We start from the raw sequence: 18,424 nt of genomic DNA on the forward strand, positions 1-18,424 counted from the left end.
CACCTTGGAGACCCTGCCTTACCCTTATCCCTCCTACTCTTCATCCCCACTCCAAACAGCCAGCCAGCTTTTATTAAGCATTTCCTATGTGCCAGGTACTGTCTCCACAATGTTTATTCCAAACTCTGGGCTTTGGCTCTTGTGATTTTCCACACTGGAAATGCCCATCAACCATCTCTAATCCACCTCTCAACTCACCATTCCCAGGCAGCCTTTCTATTATGTTCCCACTCTTATCACCACCTGCAACTAAGAACTCCATGGGCAACCACCTACTGCCTGCACATGCTTAATTATGTACCAAGCCCCAACCTGGCAGATTGGAATCTGCTGGCAAACCTCAAAGCCTTCCCCATCCACTCTCCAAACCAGCTGGCACCACTATGTCTGCCCCCCCTCATTACCGGCCTTGCTTCACTCACGCCCTCCCCCCAATTATCCCCCTACCTCCACTACCATCACCACAGCTTCCGGGGGGGGGGGGGGTTAAAATAATACTAGGCCCAACCAGCCCTACAACTCAACTTTCCTCATAACAACCCTGTAAGATAAGTAATGCAAGTATTATCTCTATTTTGCAGAAAAGGAAACTGATGCCAACAGAAAACAAGGATTTATTAAGTACTTACTGTGTGCCAAGCAACAAAGCTTACTATGTCTATGCATTTTGCCCTGGGTCAGTCCCACAGCTAGCAAGGATTACAATCAAAGTCTCCTGATTCTAAGACCCCATTAGGCCATGCTGCCCAGGTTGGGCACTTATTGGTGCCAAGCTAACGTCTCTATTCTATTCTTCCTAGTGGAAATGAAGAATTAACCAATTCCTGAGTTAGGCTTCTGCTTACATTTCTATTTCCAAGGCTAATTATTTATTTCTATATCACCATCCTCAGCATAAGGGCTCCTTGAGGGCAGGGCTGTGTTATAATAATAATACTATTGTGGAATTTAGCTGCAGTGGATAGGGTATGGGACTTGGAGCCAGGAAGACTTGAATTCAAATCCTGCCTCAGACCATTACTGATCCTGGTCTATTGTGACACTGGGCTAATCGCCTAACCTATGCCTGCCTCAGTTTCCTTATCTGTAAAATGGAGGTGGGGGTGGTAATAACAGTACCTACATCCTAATATTGTTATGAGAATAAAATGATATAGCTGGAAAGTACTTTGCAAACCTCAAACACTATATAAATGCCAGCTGTTATAATTAATTTAAGGTTTGCACATTTTTTCCCCTAGCCCTATGATCTAATGAAAGAATTTTGGTTAATGGAGGTTCAAGACTGTGATTTCTTGGGTGTAGGGAACCCCCAGCATAGAATTCTCTGCACTAACGCTGACCAACAACTTAACGTTCTATCCACCAAAGATTGGCACAGAATAAGTGCTAAGTAAATGAATGTTTTCATTCATTCACACCAGTCTGGACTCTGGATGACCTTGGGCAAATACCTTGTCCTCTCTGGACCTTGGTTTGCGCCTTCATAGGACAAAAGGGTTGGATTGGATCAGATGCCCTTCAGAGAGAGGGTCTGTGAACTTGGATGGGAAAAAACATCACATCTCTATTTGATATCATTGGTTTCCTTTAAAATCCCACAAATTTTATTCATCTAAAAAGATTATTCTGAGGAGCCCCTAGCTTTTGCCAAACTCCCTGGCACACAAAAGGGTGTGGAACCCCCTATGTTAGGGACTTTCTAATCCAACTCTGAATTCTAAAAAGTTTCCTAGAGACCTGAGAGGTTTGGTGGCTTTGCCAAGGCCACGTAGACTGAGACCTAAATCCTTCTGACTCCCAGGTCAGTCTCTTTATACCACATAACATTCCCTTTCTATAATATTCCCACTTTACAGATGAGGAAGCTGAGGCCCAGAGAAGTAAATTGACTTGCCCATCACCATCACCATCATCACCAGCAGCAGCAGCAGCAGCAGCATTCAGCACTTTTTTTTTCTTTTTATTTTTTTTGGAGGGGGAAAGACAGGGGAACTGGGGTTAAGTGACTTGCCCAAGGTCACACAACTAGTAAGTGTGTCAAGTGTCCGAGGCTGGATTTGAACTCAGGTCCTCCTGACTCCAGGGCTGGTGCTCTACACGTGGTGCCACCTAGCCACCCTGATCCAGCACTTTTAATGTTTGGTAAACACTTAACATGTTTTCTCATTTGATCATCCACCTGGTCTAAGAGCTGAAATTTGAACTCGGGCCTCCTGATTCCAAATGCATCCCTCTTTCTACTCTACCTCGATGACTCCCCTTTTTCTTCTAACCTCTGTATCCTCATCTCCTCCACCTTGCCCCACTCCAGCCCCAGAGACACCTCTTTGCAGATGCATGGCAACTCCAAAAAACGTTAACTGATTGAATAACTACTTGGTTGGAAGAGTTCTCAATCTGGGGTCTATGAACTTGGAAAAAATATTTTCGTAACTATATTTCAACATAATTGCTTTCCTTTATAATTCTGTGCATTTAATTTTATTTATTTGTAAAAAGGCTGAGAACAGGAGTGGAGGCTTCACTAGACTGCTGAGGAATCTAGGACACTAAGGTTAAAAACCCGAGGCTTTGGGGCAGCTAGGTGGTTCAGTGAATAGAGCACCGGCCCTGGAGTCAGGAGGACCTGAATTCAAATCCAGCCTCAGACACTTGACACTTACTAGCTGTGTGACCTTGGGCAAGTCACTTAACCCCAATTGCCTTGCCTTCCCCCTCCAGAAAAAACAAACAAACAAACAAAAACAGGCTTAGCAGCTGTGGAGGCTGGAGCTCTGGCCTTCTTGCTTCATTCCACATATTCCCCACCTCTGAGCACCAAAACCTACTGGACGATAGGGACCAGCAACCAGGCAGCAGCAGCTTAGGAGTGACTGCCTTCAACACTTTTCTGAAAGGAAGGGCTCTGGACTGGAGGAATGTGGTAAGCTGGGAACACCACTAGGTTGGGAGTCAGAGCCCCTAGATTCCAATCCCAGCTCTGCACCGTAATAACTGCGTAACCTCGGACAAGTCACTTTGCCTCTCTAGGCCTCAGTCTCTTCTTCTGTAAAAAGAGGGGGTTGACCTCTTGTTATTGCTCATCCTTCATTTAGGAAGAGAACCAATTACAGGGTAACGTCTTGGCTTGCGTGAAATGGATTTAAGTGAGTTACAAAAAGTCATCAGCCTCATTCTCTCTTCCAGAGCCATCGAGGTCCAGTGGCAAGACAAAAATCAAGACAACCAGTGATAGGCCAGGATCCTGTGGATGACCTTGGCATCTTCCATGTCTGACCAAGCCCTAAGCTCCACAACGCCTGCTTCAGCTGCCTTCACAGCCATTGGAACACATTCTCTCATCTGCCCATTCCCCTAGAGGAAGTCTTCATATGCTTGTGGTGGACATCCCCCTAAATCACCAATGGGTTTGAGGCCCGTCAGTTACCCTCAACCTGATTTAGCCCATCTGCCAAGACGGTTTTACCAAGGTGTGGCCGCTGCACACGCTACAGCTTCTTGGAGCCACGGGCTAGATAACCTCAGAGGCCCCTTCAAGATCTACATCTAACACCTCTAACTGGTTGGGTTAGGGAGTTCAAGCCCAGGCACCAGTCCTGAGCATGTAACCCATTGGGCAATACCATCCTTCTCATCCTCACTACCATCCCCCGACCCTGAGAAATTCCTTTGTTCCGGGATTTGGTATCACAGAGGATTAGACAAGAAAGAGCCATTTGGAGTTGGGGGATGGGGAGGCAGGCTCGCTAAGAGAAAGGCAGGAACTAGCCCAGGAGAGGATCATGGGAACGTCATCCATGACTGTGAAATTTAAAAATATTTAAACTGAATTGCCTCAAGAGATAGAAGGAAGATAAGGAATGGTGGACTTGGCTCAGCCAGGAAGAGAAAGGAACAGGAGACCTTGCCTATCCTTAGGGACAAAGGAAAGCTAGGAATACAAATCTTAATCCTGCATTGATCTCCAGACTTGTAGTTGATTTACCTGATCACAGGACCTTGGAAATAATCAGAATCCAATTCTTTCCTTTTACAGATGAGAAAATTGAGACACCAATAAGTGGTTTGCTCAGGGTCATGTAGTTAGGAAGTGTGTAAGATGGAGTTCAAAACCCACTTTGGAGTCAGGAGTCTGGTGCCTTCCCTACTATACCACATTGCCACTCATATATATATATAACCTGGGCTTCTCTGGACATGCCCAATTCTCATGTGCAGATGGCCTTAAGGGGCCTTTGAGCATGCCAGTTTGCCTAACATGGAGCCTGATGCTAACCCTATAAATAGGTTGTCCTCATACATAATACATATTAAAGTGTCTGGGTAAGTAGAGAGGCCCTTGGCCTAAGAAGGAAATTCAAGCCCTCAGTGGATCACAAACCAAGTCTTGCCTGGGACTCATTTCCTCGACCATTTCAGAACCTGATTATCTATGACTAACATAGCCTCTCTCTATTGTCTAGTGCCTTTTCTCCCACGCCCACTAAGTCAAGACCTTAGTCTACTACCAGGCTGGCTGTTGGGGACACCTGCATTAGCCTGACAAGAGTTTCTCCATTGGCCAGGATCAGATTTTGCCTCGAAACCAACAAATATGTTCTCTTTCTCTCAAATCCTCAATGGTACTACAGAAAGAGTGACAACTTATTCCTTGTATGTGGCCCTCCTTGGGCCTCAGTTCCCTCATATGTCAAATGAGGGAGTTGGAATAAATTACCTTGAAGTTCCTTTCCATCTCTAAATCTACAATCTTCCATTACTTAATCAGTTACCCAAAGCTTGCTACTTCAGCCTCCTAACCATACCTTCTATTTGTCCCCCTTTCTCCATTTATATAGCCACAGTGCTTTTATTTTAATTTTAATTAGGTTAGTTTAATTAGTTATTTTAATTAGGATTGGTTTCTCTGCTTCCAGCCTCTCTGCTTGTCACTTTGTCCTCATAACTACTAAATGAATATTACTAAAACACAGATTCGTTCTAGTTACCTCCTGCCTTAAAAATCTTCTGTAGCTCCCCATTGCCTCTAGGGTAAAATTCAAAATCTTCAGTTTACCATTTAAGCTTTCATAAAACTATGCCCCCTCCCCAAGTTCCTTAACTGGCATACACTTTGTCACAGCAATACCATTACTTGGCCTTTACCCCAAGGACGTCAAAATAAGAAGAAAAGGACCCCCATAGGTACAAAAGTATTTATGGCAGCTCTTTTTGTGGAAACAAAGAACTGGAAACCAAGGGAATGCCCATAGACTGGTGAATGGCTGAACAAATTGTAGTTGGTGGGTGCGACGGAGTATCATTACACCATCAGAAATGACAACACGGACAGTTTCCGAAGGAACTGAGAAGACTTCTAGGAACCAAAGCATAGTGAAATGAGTAGAAGTAGGAGGAAGATGTAATGTTCTAAAGAAAAACAACTTTGAAAGACTTTAGAGCTCTAGTCAATGCTGTGATAAAATCGGATTTCTAGAGGAGGGAGGATAAAGTACGTGACCCGCCATAGAGGTGGTAGAATTAAGCAGAGGAAGGCATAGGTTTGGATGTGGCCGGTGGGAAAACCTGTTTTTCTGGATTATGTTTGTTAGGGGGATCTTCATTTTCTTTTATATTTTTCAGGGGTGGGGGAAAGGTGGAATGTAGGAGGGAAGGATGATAAATGCCTATAAAAATGTCTTGAGAAAACAGAAAAAAAATAAGAAGGAAACCCTCCACAATCTGGCTCCCACCTACCTTTCCAGTATCTTTTCATGACTGCCCTTGGTAGACTCTCTGTCCCAAACTGGTCTCCTGGGGGTCCTGCCTCACCTCGATCCATCTCATGCCTTTCTTGGTCCCTTTGCCCAGTGGATTCCTCAGGTCTGGAATGTCCTCCTCCCTCCTCTCCTCTGCCCCTAAAAACCTCCAGCCTTCTTCACAGAAAATGAAGGTGCTGGACTCAACGGCCTCTGGGCTCCGTCCAGCCTTAAAAATCAATGGTTCTATGGACCTATGGACACGCAAGTGCCACCTCCTACATGGAGCCTTTCCTGACTACCACCACCCTTACTTATTGAGATTACTTTGTATTTCCCTGGACCTACTTTGCAGTCACCTAACTTTGTACCTATTACATCCCTTCAGTAGAATGTAAGCTTCCTGAAGCCTTGTCCTAGGTTTTTTGGTTTGTATTTCTGGATTAGCACCCTGTAGTTCTAACTTACCTTTCTAATTTATTGCACATTAATACTTTACCTTCCATCTAACATCTATAATCGTATATATGATATATCTATCATGTATATACATAGTTGTTTATATGTTCTCCCCCCAAGGGGAGGGTAGGCATTATGCTTTTGCCTTTTTTTGTATTCCCAGCTCTTAGCACAGTGCCTGGCACACAGAAAGTGCTTATTAAGCATTTGTTGAACTGAACTGAGTTAGACTGAAAAGTCCAGATCTAGTCCCTTCCCTTGCTCAGGGACCAGTCCTGCCTATGGCCTTGTCCCCACTATGTTGCTCCCCTGGCCCATCCTCCCCCAGTGTTCAGGAACTATGGTGTTCCCATGTGAGCAGATAGTGGATTCAGAGAGGGAAGGGGCCTTTGAAATTAGCTGCTAAAAAGCTCCTGGTTTTAGACAGAATGAGTCACATGTATATAGTGCTTTAAGCAAAGTATTTTCCTCCTCAAAACCCCAGGGAGGTAGGCAATATAAGTACTATATTACTATTATTAATTTACAAGTGCAGAAACAGTCCCAGAGTAATGAAGTAACTTGCACCAAGGTCACTGAGGTATTCTACCCCAGGTCTTTTGACACCCAATCCAAGGCACTTTCCACTACACAGCACTGCCTCTAAAAATGAGAGAGGAATTAGGGAGTCCCAGATGAGAGGACCCATCCTTAACACTCTTCACTGGGGCAGTGTAGAGGCAGTCTGGTTTAGTGCAAAGAACCCCAGGCCTGGTAATCAGGAAGCCTAGGTTTTAGATCAGGCTCTGCCACTGTTTTGCTGTCTGACCTTGAAGAAGTCATTGCTCTTCTCTGGGCCTTGGTTGTCCCACCTGTGAAATGAAGGGGTTGAACAAGGTGTTCTCTAAGACCCCTCCTCACTCTGACATTCAGTGTTCTAACAGCACCCCCCCCAGCTCTGACATTCCATGTTCTAAAGTCCTCTTCCAGGTCTGACATTCCATATTCTAAGGTCCTCACCCAGCTCAGACACTCCATGTTCTATGTTCTAACAGCGCCCCCCCCAAACGGCTCTGGCATTCTGTGTTCTAAAGTCCTCTTCCAGGTCTGACATTCCATATTCTAAGGTCCCCACCTAGCTCAGACACTCCATGTTCTATGTTCTAACAGCGCCCCCCCCAAACGGCTCTGGCATTCTGTGTTCTAAAGTCCTCTTCCAGGTCTGACATTCCATATTCTAAGGTCCCCACCTAGCTCAGACACTCCATGTTCTATGTTCTAACAGCTCTCCCAGCTCCAACATTCTATGTTCTAAAGTTCTCTTCCAGCTCTGACATTCCATGTTCTAAAGTCCTCTTCCAGGTCTGACATTCCATACTCTAAGGTCCCCAAGCAGCTCAGACACTCCATGTTCTACCTTCTAAATTCCTTTCCACTGCTAACATTCTGTATTCCAAGTTCTCCCCCAGCTCTGCCATACTACACACTCTATAGGAGTCTCTGACAAACCACCAGATTGGTTCTTGTCCTGTTTCTGGAAGCTTTGCCAGGGGAGCGGGTGGGAGAGCTCCAGAGGGAGAGGCCAGCTGAGCCGCTGAACTCTGGAGGCAGGAATGCACGAGGGGAATTCCAACAATGCCCTGCTGACTTGCAATAGAGCAGCAGCGCTCTGAGAACCCATGTTTTGGTCTCCCAGTCTGACCCTGAAACAGCCTGACAGTCTGTTGGGCTTTCTCCCAAAAGGCTGAGACCTTTTGTTTTGGGGGAGGAGGAGAGGGCGGGGGTGAGCATGTCCCCAGGATGCAGTAAGTGGAGAACTAAGGGCCTGGGAATGATTTGTCCAAGGCCCTTTGGACATCCTGCCCATGTACATAAGGAGCCATGATGCCAGCTGTCCAGGCAGGATAGGCGGGCGCCGGGTACACGATCCCTGAGACAGGCAGTTAGCCCAGTGCTTGCTTCCTTCACTCTGCCTTTGCCTGCTGGGAAATGGTTCCAGAGTGAGCTGGGCCTACAGGCCTGCAGCGAATGTTTAACTAGAAACAGCTGGTGGGGCTAAGTGGGGGTTGGGGTGGGCTGGAAGCAGGCAAAGTTCTTCACAGACAGTCCCTGACAGCTGTTTAGAGTGTAAAAAACTACTTTGCTACAGTGTTAGGGTACCTCAGAGTCCAAACTGTCTGGTCTATTCTCAGTATAAGTTATAGGTGCACCACTTCATTACAGAGCTCAGTGTAGCCCAGACAATTTGGCCCCTCCTTTCCACCCTGCTTCACCTCCAGGCCAGCTGGGCTCCATCAAAACAGTGGGGCCGGGGTGGAGACTGAGGACAGTGTTTGGGGAGGCAGAACCCTCTCCCTGTTCCTCTTGCTGACAGTGGCAGAAAAGGACTCATATGGTGGCAAAACTGGGTAGAGATTTTCCATTTGGAGGTTGCTTTGGGCTAAGCAGATACACACACAAACACACACACCTCATACCCGCAGGGTTGTTTTTTGCTGATCTGTGGTCAGGAAGGAGGAAGGTGATACTGGCCATAAGTAGGCAGGAAGGATGTTTGTATGTGAGCTATTATTATAAAATATTACTCTTGACCATATTTCTCTCAATTGACTGTTCAAAAACTTTAACTATTAACAGGAAAGCAAAGCATTTTGTAGTGTTTAGGTTTCACTTTTAAATATTTACCATAAACCAGTTCTTCAAGCTGAGGCATGAGACTGCCTCTCTTGGCCTCTTTTCCCATCTATGAAATGAGAAGGTTGAGCTACATGATTCTATAATATCCTGATGATTTAGGTCTAGCAAAGACTTGAGAGATCCAGGCCAACCCATAATTTTACAGATGAGGAAACTGAGGGTAACTCCTTTATTTGTACCCTTGATCCCATCCCTAAATCCAACCCCTAAGTTGCATCCATCTCTAATATTCAGCCATTCCCTGTCTGTTGACTCCTTCTCTGCTGACTACTACAAAAAAATGCCCAGTTCCCACCTGGTCTTAAAAAACCCTCACTTGACTCAACTACTCACCCCTATATTCTTCCTCCTTTTCATCATCAAACTCCTAAAAAAAACTATCTGCACTTGTGGTCTCTGCTTCCTCTACTCTCACTCACTTCAGAACCCCTTGTGGTCTGGTTTCCATCCTCATCATTCAACTGAAACTCTTCTTTCCAAAGTTAGCAATCATCTTTTAAAACTTTATCTTTTACTATCTTTTGTTTTTACGTCATTTTTATTTTCAAATACACTTCCTTTATTTCTGCAACCCAGCAAGTCACATCTTTTGGAATAAAGAATATTTAAAAAGTAAAGAAAAAAATTCAGTAAAACTAACCTACACTTTAAGTCTGAGAGTTTATTCAATGAACCACACCCACAGTCCACCACCTCTTCAATGAAATAAATGTCTTAACCTCTCATCTATTCTTTGGAACGAACTTGGACTAGCAGTGGTGTCATAATTTTTTAAAAAAAGGGACCTTTTTTCAGTTTTCGTTCTTCTTGGCCTCTCTGATGCATCTGAAGTTCTTGACTATTCCTCTCCCACCTGGACATACTCTCTCCTCTCTGGGTTTTGATAAGCTTCTTCAATCTTGGTTCTCCTACATGCCTGGGTATTCCTTCTCAGACTTCACGGGTCATCTATGCCCCCATCCCTAATTTTCTGTGTCCCCCAAGACTCTGTCCTGAATCCTCTTTTCTTTTCTCTCTCTATTCTCTCACTTGGTGACCTCATCAGCTCCCATAAATTCAATTATGAACTCTAGACAGAGGACGCCCAGATCTACATATGCAGCCCTAGCTCTCATCGCCACTCATTCGTTAGACATTTCCAAGTCAACATATCCAAAACAGAACTGGCTATCTTTGCCCAATATTCACCCCTTTTCTGAACCTTTCCTATTGAAAGCACCGTCATCGTTCTGGGCAATCTAGTTCCACATCTCTAAGTCATTCCCAACTCTCCCTTCCCTCACTCCCCACATCCAATCAGTTACCAAGTCTTGATGATTCTATCTCTACAACATTTTATTCTTCCTCCTTTTACACACACACACACACACACACACACACACACACACACACATACGCACACAGCTACCGCCCTAGTTCAGACCCTCATCACCTTTTCTCTACACTATCGCACTGGTCTCCCTATTTCCAGTCTCTTCCCATTCCAATCCACTCTCCATACATCTGCCACAGCTATATTCCTAAAACACAAACCTGATCATGTCACCCCCTCTGCTCAACAAGTTCCCTCTTGCCTCTAGGAACAAAATCCTCTGTTTGGCATTTAAAGCCTTTTCGCCATCCTAGTAAGTACAGAATTTGGATTCAGGTCATTCTAACTTCAAGTCCAGGCATTCTCTCCACTGCACCACCTAGCTGCAAGAAATAACTCATAATTAATGCTTGTTGACCGACTTTTCTTCATGTGTTCTGTGGGTCACCCAGCCTGGCTTGCTTGTTGTCCCTCACCCATGACATTCCACCTCTCATCTCCACGCTTTTGCACTGACTGTCTTCCATGCCTAGAATGCACCCCCTCCTCACCTCCACCTTTTAGGATCCCTAAGTTCCTGCAAACTTGGCTCCCAGCACTTCTTGTCCTGGACTTTCCTGATCCCTTCAGTAGCTAGTACTGGCTATATCCTCCCTACTTACCTGGAAGTTAATCTGCAAATAGGGTGTAATATCTACTTATGTAAGGGACTCCTCCATTGCATCAGCCAATTGATGAACAGGATCAGGTTTTAATGCGTAAACAAGTTTCCCTCAGGACCACAAATATCTGGACCACCTGGCTAATTGCTCCTAATTGCTACTGTTTGTCCTTTGTTCTCAATGGGGACCATGACAGCAGGGAAGTGATGCCATGACATGCAAGTGAATTTGATTTCAGCGAGGGAGTGCTGTGCAAAGTCAGCAGCCTCGCTTTCTCCTCCAAAGCCATCTGGGTCCACTGGCCAGATATTCATCAGGATGACTGGAGATGGCCCAGGATTCAGTGGGCGACCTTGGCCTTTTCAAGCTAAGATCTTTAACAGGTCTCAGTTTAACTTACCCCTCCCTTAGGTAGGTAGAGGTACTATGACTTGCCCAGGTGCATACAGCTAGTAAATAACAGGTGAAGAATTCAAGCCCAGACTCCCGATTCACAGAATCACAGAACTTGAGAGTTAAAAGGGACCCCAGCCACCATCTAGTCCAATCCATACCAGAGGAATCTCTCACATACACAGCAAGTGGTTGTCCTGCTTCTGCTTGAAGACCTGCAAGGCGGGGGAGCCCACCGACTCTCAAAGCAGCTCATTCCACTTTTGGAATCATGGGAAGTTTTTCCCATCATGGAGCCCAAGCTGATCTCATTGCAACTTCCACAAATTGCTCCGAATTCAGTGCTCTTTCCACCTCACCATGAGCAACTACTCCATTCTGCTTGTATGCCTGTTTTAAGAAGGCATTTGTTTCTGCCAGCTGGCTTGGTGGTCTGTAGTAGACAGAGACAACACTCCTTTCCTTTTACCCTCCCACATTTCCCTATTCTGGTTCATGGATTTCCATAGAGACATATAGTGCTCTTCTGATTAAGACAAATAAGTCCAAAGCAAACCTATCTGCTAAGGTGAAAACCCTCCTCTCCTACTATCATCCCCATCCAGTCCTACCTTTCCCTTGTTTAGTCCACAGCCTCCATTGTCCTCTATCATTAACCAACTCCCCTTTGTTCTTACATTTTTATCATGTTCTATCACTCATTGAAACCCATAGAAACTCTCTCCTGAAGACACTCAGTCCCCAACTAGCATTATCCCCATCCTGGCTGATCCTTCTCTCCTGCCCTTCAACAAGCCAAGCCAAGAAGAGGAAAAGGCATGTTCCCTCCTCCTCGATGACTCCCCTAGACCCTCCCTCTGCCATCATCACTCAGCAATCCCCCTTCCAAGGAAGTCACATCCAAATGTTTCTCACTTGACGTTTATAGCAGTCATCCCAAACCCTGGACAGCTCGGTGATGCAGTGGGTGGAGTACTGGATTTAGAATCAAGACCTGAGTTTGAGTCCTTCACTTCCTAGCTGTGTGACCCTGGGCAAGTCACTTAACAGTCTCAGCCTCAGTTTCTTCTCATGAAAATTAAGGACAGTAGTATCACCTCTCTCACAGGGTTGCTGCAAGGATCAAATGGGAAGCCTTAAAGAACTTTATAGGGGCAGCTAGGTGGCATGTGAGTAGAGCACCGGCCCTGGAGTCAGGAGAACCTGAGTTCAAATCCATCCTCAGACACTTGACACACTTACTAGCTGTGTGACCTTGGGCAAGTCACTTAACCCCAATTGCCCTGCCTTCCCTCCTCCAAAAAAAAAGCCAAAAAGAACTATGTAAATGTCAGTAATTATTCATTTCCACTAGCCCTGAGATTATTTGATCTCCTTTCTCAAGGAAGTCAGTATGTGGCCCACGAGCCTTCGCCTTCAACCCTGACCCTGATCCTTGTATTTAGGACATGAATATGCACATCAGTGATCCCTTGAAGGCCCTGACCTCCCACATCATTTTCCATGACCTATATCTTCACTCCATGACAGCCACCCACTGGGACCTTAGAAATTGTTAGGGCCTATAACTGCGCAACCTCCCTGATCCTGAACTCCAAAATTTCCTCCTCTGACCACAGCCTCCTGTGAGTCTATCTCTCCCTCTTACTTACCCCCTTCCATCTATTCTATGACATAATGGAGACCTCCAAGCCCTCAGTTCCTCCGTGGTCCCTTCCTCCCTACTGTGGTTTTACTTGTCTCCCACTTTGCAGACTTGACCCTGGAACTGAATAATTCAGCTATACTTTGGGGCTCAGTGGAGAGAGGACCTCATTTCAAATCTCTCCTCAAACATAAGCTTCATGACCCTGGACAAGTCACTTAACATCTACTTGCCTCAGTTTCCTCAACTAGGGATAATCAATCATAGCATCTAATTCACAGGGTTATTGTGAGGATCCAATGAGGTCATATTGGTGAAGAAAGCTCTTATATAAAATATATATTTTATAGAAATATATAAATTTATATTAAAACATATAAAATCTAGCTCTTCTTATTCTACCCTTGAATCTCTTGCCTCCTTATCCTGGCACCACTCACACTTTGCTTAAAACCCTGATCTCCCTCTGCTATCCTACTATGCTCTTCCTCCACAAGATTATGCATTTAAAGCTGAAAAGAATGTTAGAAGTCCAACCTCCCTGTTTCTCAGATGAAGAAACCAAGGCACAGGGAAACTGAGGCACTTGCCCAGGGAGACATAGCTATCAAGTATCTAAGGCAAGATTTGAACTCAGGGTCTTCCTGACTTCGTGTCCAGCAGGGAATCTCTCCTGCCTCCATCCTGTGCTGTTGAGCCGTGGTGATGGAGTCCGCTAAAAAATCCTGGTCATATTATCTCAATTTAGCCCCCCATTGCTGCACAGAAATAAAAGCTAATCTGGGAAGAACCTCAGAGGCCATGTAGTCCAACCCCCTCATTTTACAGGTGAGGAAACTGAGTTGAGTGACTGTGACTTGCCTAAGGTCACAGAACATCAAAGGTAGGATTGGAACCCAGGGCCTCTGACTCCAGAGACAGCGATCTGTACCACAATCTTTTTATTCTTCCTTGAATGACTTCTCCATACATTCCCCACAGCTGTTGTTCCAGAGCTTCTCTTCTCTCCTCAGATATCAAATGCCATTCCTCTCAGCAAAGGTCTTATCTCTTGCTTTTCTGAGGACACAATGCCCACCTCCAAGCATTTTCATTTTCTCTTTTTTCTTTCTCTGACAATCCACCAATACTCTCGGACTCCCCTCCTGTTCTTTCCTTCCTTGCTACAGTCTCTGAAAAGAGGTGAACATTCTCCAGGCCAAGGCCAACCCTCTTCGTGTTGTTATTCAGTCGTTTCAGTCATGTCTGACTCTTTGTGACCCCATTTAGGGTATCCTTGGCAAAGATTCTGGAGTGGTTTGCCATTTCCTTCTCCAGATAGTTTTACAGTTGAGGAAACTGGGCAAACAAAGTTATGTGACTTACCCAGGGTCACTGGGCCTGCACAGAGTCAGTATCTGAGGCTGGATTTAAACTCACATACAGGAGTCTTCCTGATTCAAAGCTCGGTGCTCTATTCATTTCCCCACCTACCTGCCCTGGATTTGTATCCTAAATCCCATCTCTTCCTTCTAACCCACAATCTTGCCCCTTCAATCATCTCTCCCTTTTTATTGGCTTTTTCCCAATGCCTACAAACACACTCATGTCTCCAAAGCCTTAAAGAAACCTCTTAATTTGACCCAACCATCCCTTGGAGCTCTCATCCTATCCCCCTTTCCCTCTCATTGCCAAGCTTCTAGAACAAGACATCTACAGGTGATGCTTACCGCGCCTGCCCCACCACTCACTTTCTCATTGCCCCCCTCCCTTGCAGTCTTGCTTCCAGATCCCGCTAAACCTCCAAGGTTTCTGACCAACTGCTAAGTCCAGTGGTCCTTTCTCAGTCCTGATTGCTGCATTTTATGAAGCTGTTAACCATCACCTCCTCCTTTAGCTCCCATGGCACTGTTCTCTCTCACTTAGTTCTGTTCCTACCTCTCTGAGTGTTTCTCGTCAGTCTTCTTTATCGCCTCATTATTCACTTTCTTCTGTCCGTTGAGCATGGGTATTCTCCGTGATTCTATCTTTGAAAAATTTTCAGTGGTTCTCTATTGCAAACTCCTATCCTGGCATTCAATGCCTTCTACAATCTGACTTCAACCTGCCTTTCCAGCCTCATTTCAAATTAATCTCCTTCTCACACTTTGTGTTCCAGCCAAATTGGGCTAAATCTAGCACCAGTCTGATGCATAGTAAGCACTTAATAAATGCTTGATTGTTTGGTCGCCCATCTCCCCGTGTCTGGAGTACAGTCCCTGCCTGCTTCTCTGACTCTCAGAATCCTTATTTTCCAGTGTGTTTATTGTATTATTATTCAGTTATTTCAGTAGTGTCTGACTCTTTATGACTCCATTTGGGGTTTTCTTAGCAAAGATACTGGAGTGGTTGCCATTTCCTTCTCCAGCTCATTTTATAGTTGAGGAAAATGAGATAAATGGGGTTAAGTGACTTGCCTAGGGTCACACAGCTAGTAAGTGTCCAAGGCCAAATTTGAACTGAGGAAGATGAGTCTTCCTGACTCCAGACCTGGACTGTGCCATCTATCTACCCACATCTAGTATATAATAGGTGTGTCATAAATACTTATTGATTGGTTTGTTGAGTCATTCAAGGCTCAGCTTGGGTATCACCTTCTACGGGAAACCTCCTCCTTCTCCCACAATTGTTAGCAATCTCTTCCTCCTCAAATTACCTTCTGTTTAGTTGTCTGTGTTCCTAATGTAGCCCCTAGTAGAACATAAACTCCTTGAGGGCAGGGATCATTTCTTTTTCCTCTTTATAGCCCCAGCACCTAGCAGAGGATAATGTATACAGACAGTGCTTAATAAATGTTTGTTGAGTTGAGCTGGGCTATTCCAGGTCACTAAAGATCTTCAAGGAGAAGCTAAAGGAGCATTTGTGGGAGATTTTGGAAGGAAGGTTCCTGCTTCGGGGGACAGATGATCAGACGTACCCTGTCCTGTCCAGCTCTGAGATTCTATGATTCTTTAACTGTTTGGACAGGTCAGGGGCCATAACTCAGTGTGAGGAGAAAAGAAGATCTGCCAGCCAAGGAAGACTGACCAGCAACTCTAGAACAAAAATTTTTAAAAGGACCCAGGTGTTCCAGTTAGTGAAAGAGAGGAGGGAAGAGAACCAGGTAGCCCTGATAACTGGGAACAGGACAGACCTGTTGCTGAGAAAATCAGCATCAGGAGAAGCTTAGTAAAAAAATGGAGGAAGGGAGATGCTGGTAAAAGTTTAACAACCAGCTCTTCAAAAATCAGACACGCTTTGAAATTTAGTCTGCATTTTTAACATTTCCCCATTCACTTTTTAAAGTCCAGACAAGCAACAAGAAAATAAACCAAGTCCTGACTTGTCGTATTTGTGGGTTTTGAAGGTGTAAGTGCTCACACTGAAAAGCTAACAATTGGTCTCTCAAGCTGATAGCAGCTCACTCCAGCATACTCCTGATGCAATCCCTCAGTGTCTCGAAGCCAGGTTAATAAAATGAATGTACATTCCTCGAGGGTGGGGACCGTTTTTGCCTTTGTACCCAGAATCACCCACGAAGCCCTTCCTAGACTCCCCAGCTGCTAATGCTTTTCCTACCTCCCCATACCTAAAAATCCCCCACACCGAAATTGCCTTGTATTATTTTGGACAGAGAGTCAGCAAGACCTAGTGAATAGAAGAGTCCAGCCTTAAAGCCATGAAGACCTGGGTTCAAATCCCATCTGTTACACTTGAGCAAGTCACTTAACATCTTAATGTTCTAGGTCCTTGTCAGTCAGGTAGTGAGCATTTATTAAGTGCCTGCTATGTGCCAAGTACTGTGCTAAGCCCTGGGAACACAAAGAAAGGTAAAAGACAGTTTCTGCTCATGATGGAATGAGGGAAACAACCTGCAAGTACTTATGTACAAACAGGCTATAGACAGGATAAATTGGACCCAATCAACAGAGGGTAGAGCTAGCATTCAGAAGAAGCAGGAAAGGTTTTTGTAAGGAAGGTAAGATTTTAGCTGGGTCTTGAAGGGAGCCAGGAGGCCAGGAAGCAAGGTATGAGGAAAGAGACCATTCCAGGCACGGGGTACAGCCAGAAAATCCTCAGAGTCAGGAGATGGAATATCTTGTCTGAGGACCAGAGGGAGGTCAGTATCACAGGGGAGGTGGGAAGATGGAGGGCAGAGTGTAAGAAGTCTGGAAAGGTGGGAAGGGACCAGATTAAGAAGGGCGATTTTACGTCTGATCCAGGAGGCAATAGGGAACCCCTTAATAAATCGGGGGGTGGCATGGTCAGACCTGCACTGTAGGAAAATCACTTTGGCAACAGTGAAGGATGGATGGGAACGGGGAGAGATTTGAGTCAGGGAAAGCAACCAATGACTGTTGCAATAATCCAGGCATGAAGTAATGATAGCATTTTAATCTTTGCGAAGCACTTTACAAACATTATCTCATTATCTCACAACAACCCCGGGAGGTAGATGCTATTTTTATTTCCATTTTACAGTTGGGGAAACTGAGGCTAAGTGACTTGTCCAAAGTCACACAGCTCGTATGTGTCCGAAGCTGGATTTGAACCCAGCCCTCCATCTACTAAGATACCTAGCTGCCTCTGAGATGATGAGAACCTGGACCACGGTGATGGCAGCGTCGGAGGAGAAAAGAGGGCATATGTGACAGATGTCAGGGAGGCAGAAACAACACGACTTGGCAACAGATTGGATATGGGGGAAGGGTGAGAGAGAGAGCTAGAAGTCAAGAATTCTAAGTTTTAAGCCTGGGTGACTAAGAGGATGACGGTGCCCTTGAGGGAGTTTGGAAGAAAGTGCCGATTAGGGGAAAGATAACGAGTTCTGCCTCGGGCACATTGAGTTTGAGATGTCTATAGGCCATCAGGTTCAAGACGTCCAATGGGGAGTTGGAGATGCAAGACTAAGTATCACGAGAAAAGTTAAGAGCTGAGAAAGTAGATCTGGGAAGCATCAGAATCCGGATGATAATTGAATCCATAGGAGCTGATAAAATCGCCAAACCTTACCTGACACATAATTGGTGCTCAATAAATATTTGTTACCTTGACTCTAGGCCATTCTCTAATGATCATTGTGGAAAAGGTACTGGCCTGCGTTGGTAGAGGCCAGGGACTCCCTGCACCAATGAAATCATAGTACCTATACCCTCTGGATTTTGTATATACTTTTTTGTTGTCCAGTCATTTCAGTTGTTTCCAATTCTTTGTGACTCCGTTTGGGGATTTCTTAACAAAGATGCTGGAGTGGTTTGCCATTTCCTTCTCCAGCTCATTTTACAAATGATGAAACTGAGGCAAATGGGGTTAAGTGACTTATTTGCCCAGGGTCACACTAGCTATTGGATGAGGCCAGATGAAAACTCAGGAAGATGACTCTTCCAGACCCCTGGCCCTGCACTCTATACACTCGTTGTACCATCTAGCTCCCCCGACTTTGAAATTACCTTGTATTATTGTATATCTGCTTATATGTATCCACGCTGTCTCCCCACAATAGAATGTAAATTCCTGGAGGGCAGGGACTATTTTATTT

At 45.1% G+C, this 18,424-nt stretch overlaps 1 protein-coding gene across 2 annotated transcripts in view; it reads right to left on the reverse strand.

Annotated features, from left to right (window-relative positions):
* Positions 1–18,424, reverse strand: part of LOC118856900 (tyrosine-protein kinase ZAP-70) — a 43,965-nt gene that overhangs the window by 14,134 nt on the left and 11,407 nt on the right. The window lies entirely within an intron of this gene.

Source organism: Trichosurus vulpecula, chromosome 1 (genome assembly GCF_011100635.1).
Source record: "Trichosurus vulpecula isolate mTriVul1 chromosome 1, mTriVul1.pri, whole genome shotgun sequence".
In the NCBI taxonomy this organism is placed as follows: Eukaryota; Metazoa; Chordata; class Mammalia; order Diprotodontia; family Phalangeridae; genus Trichosurus; species Trichosurus vulpecula.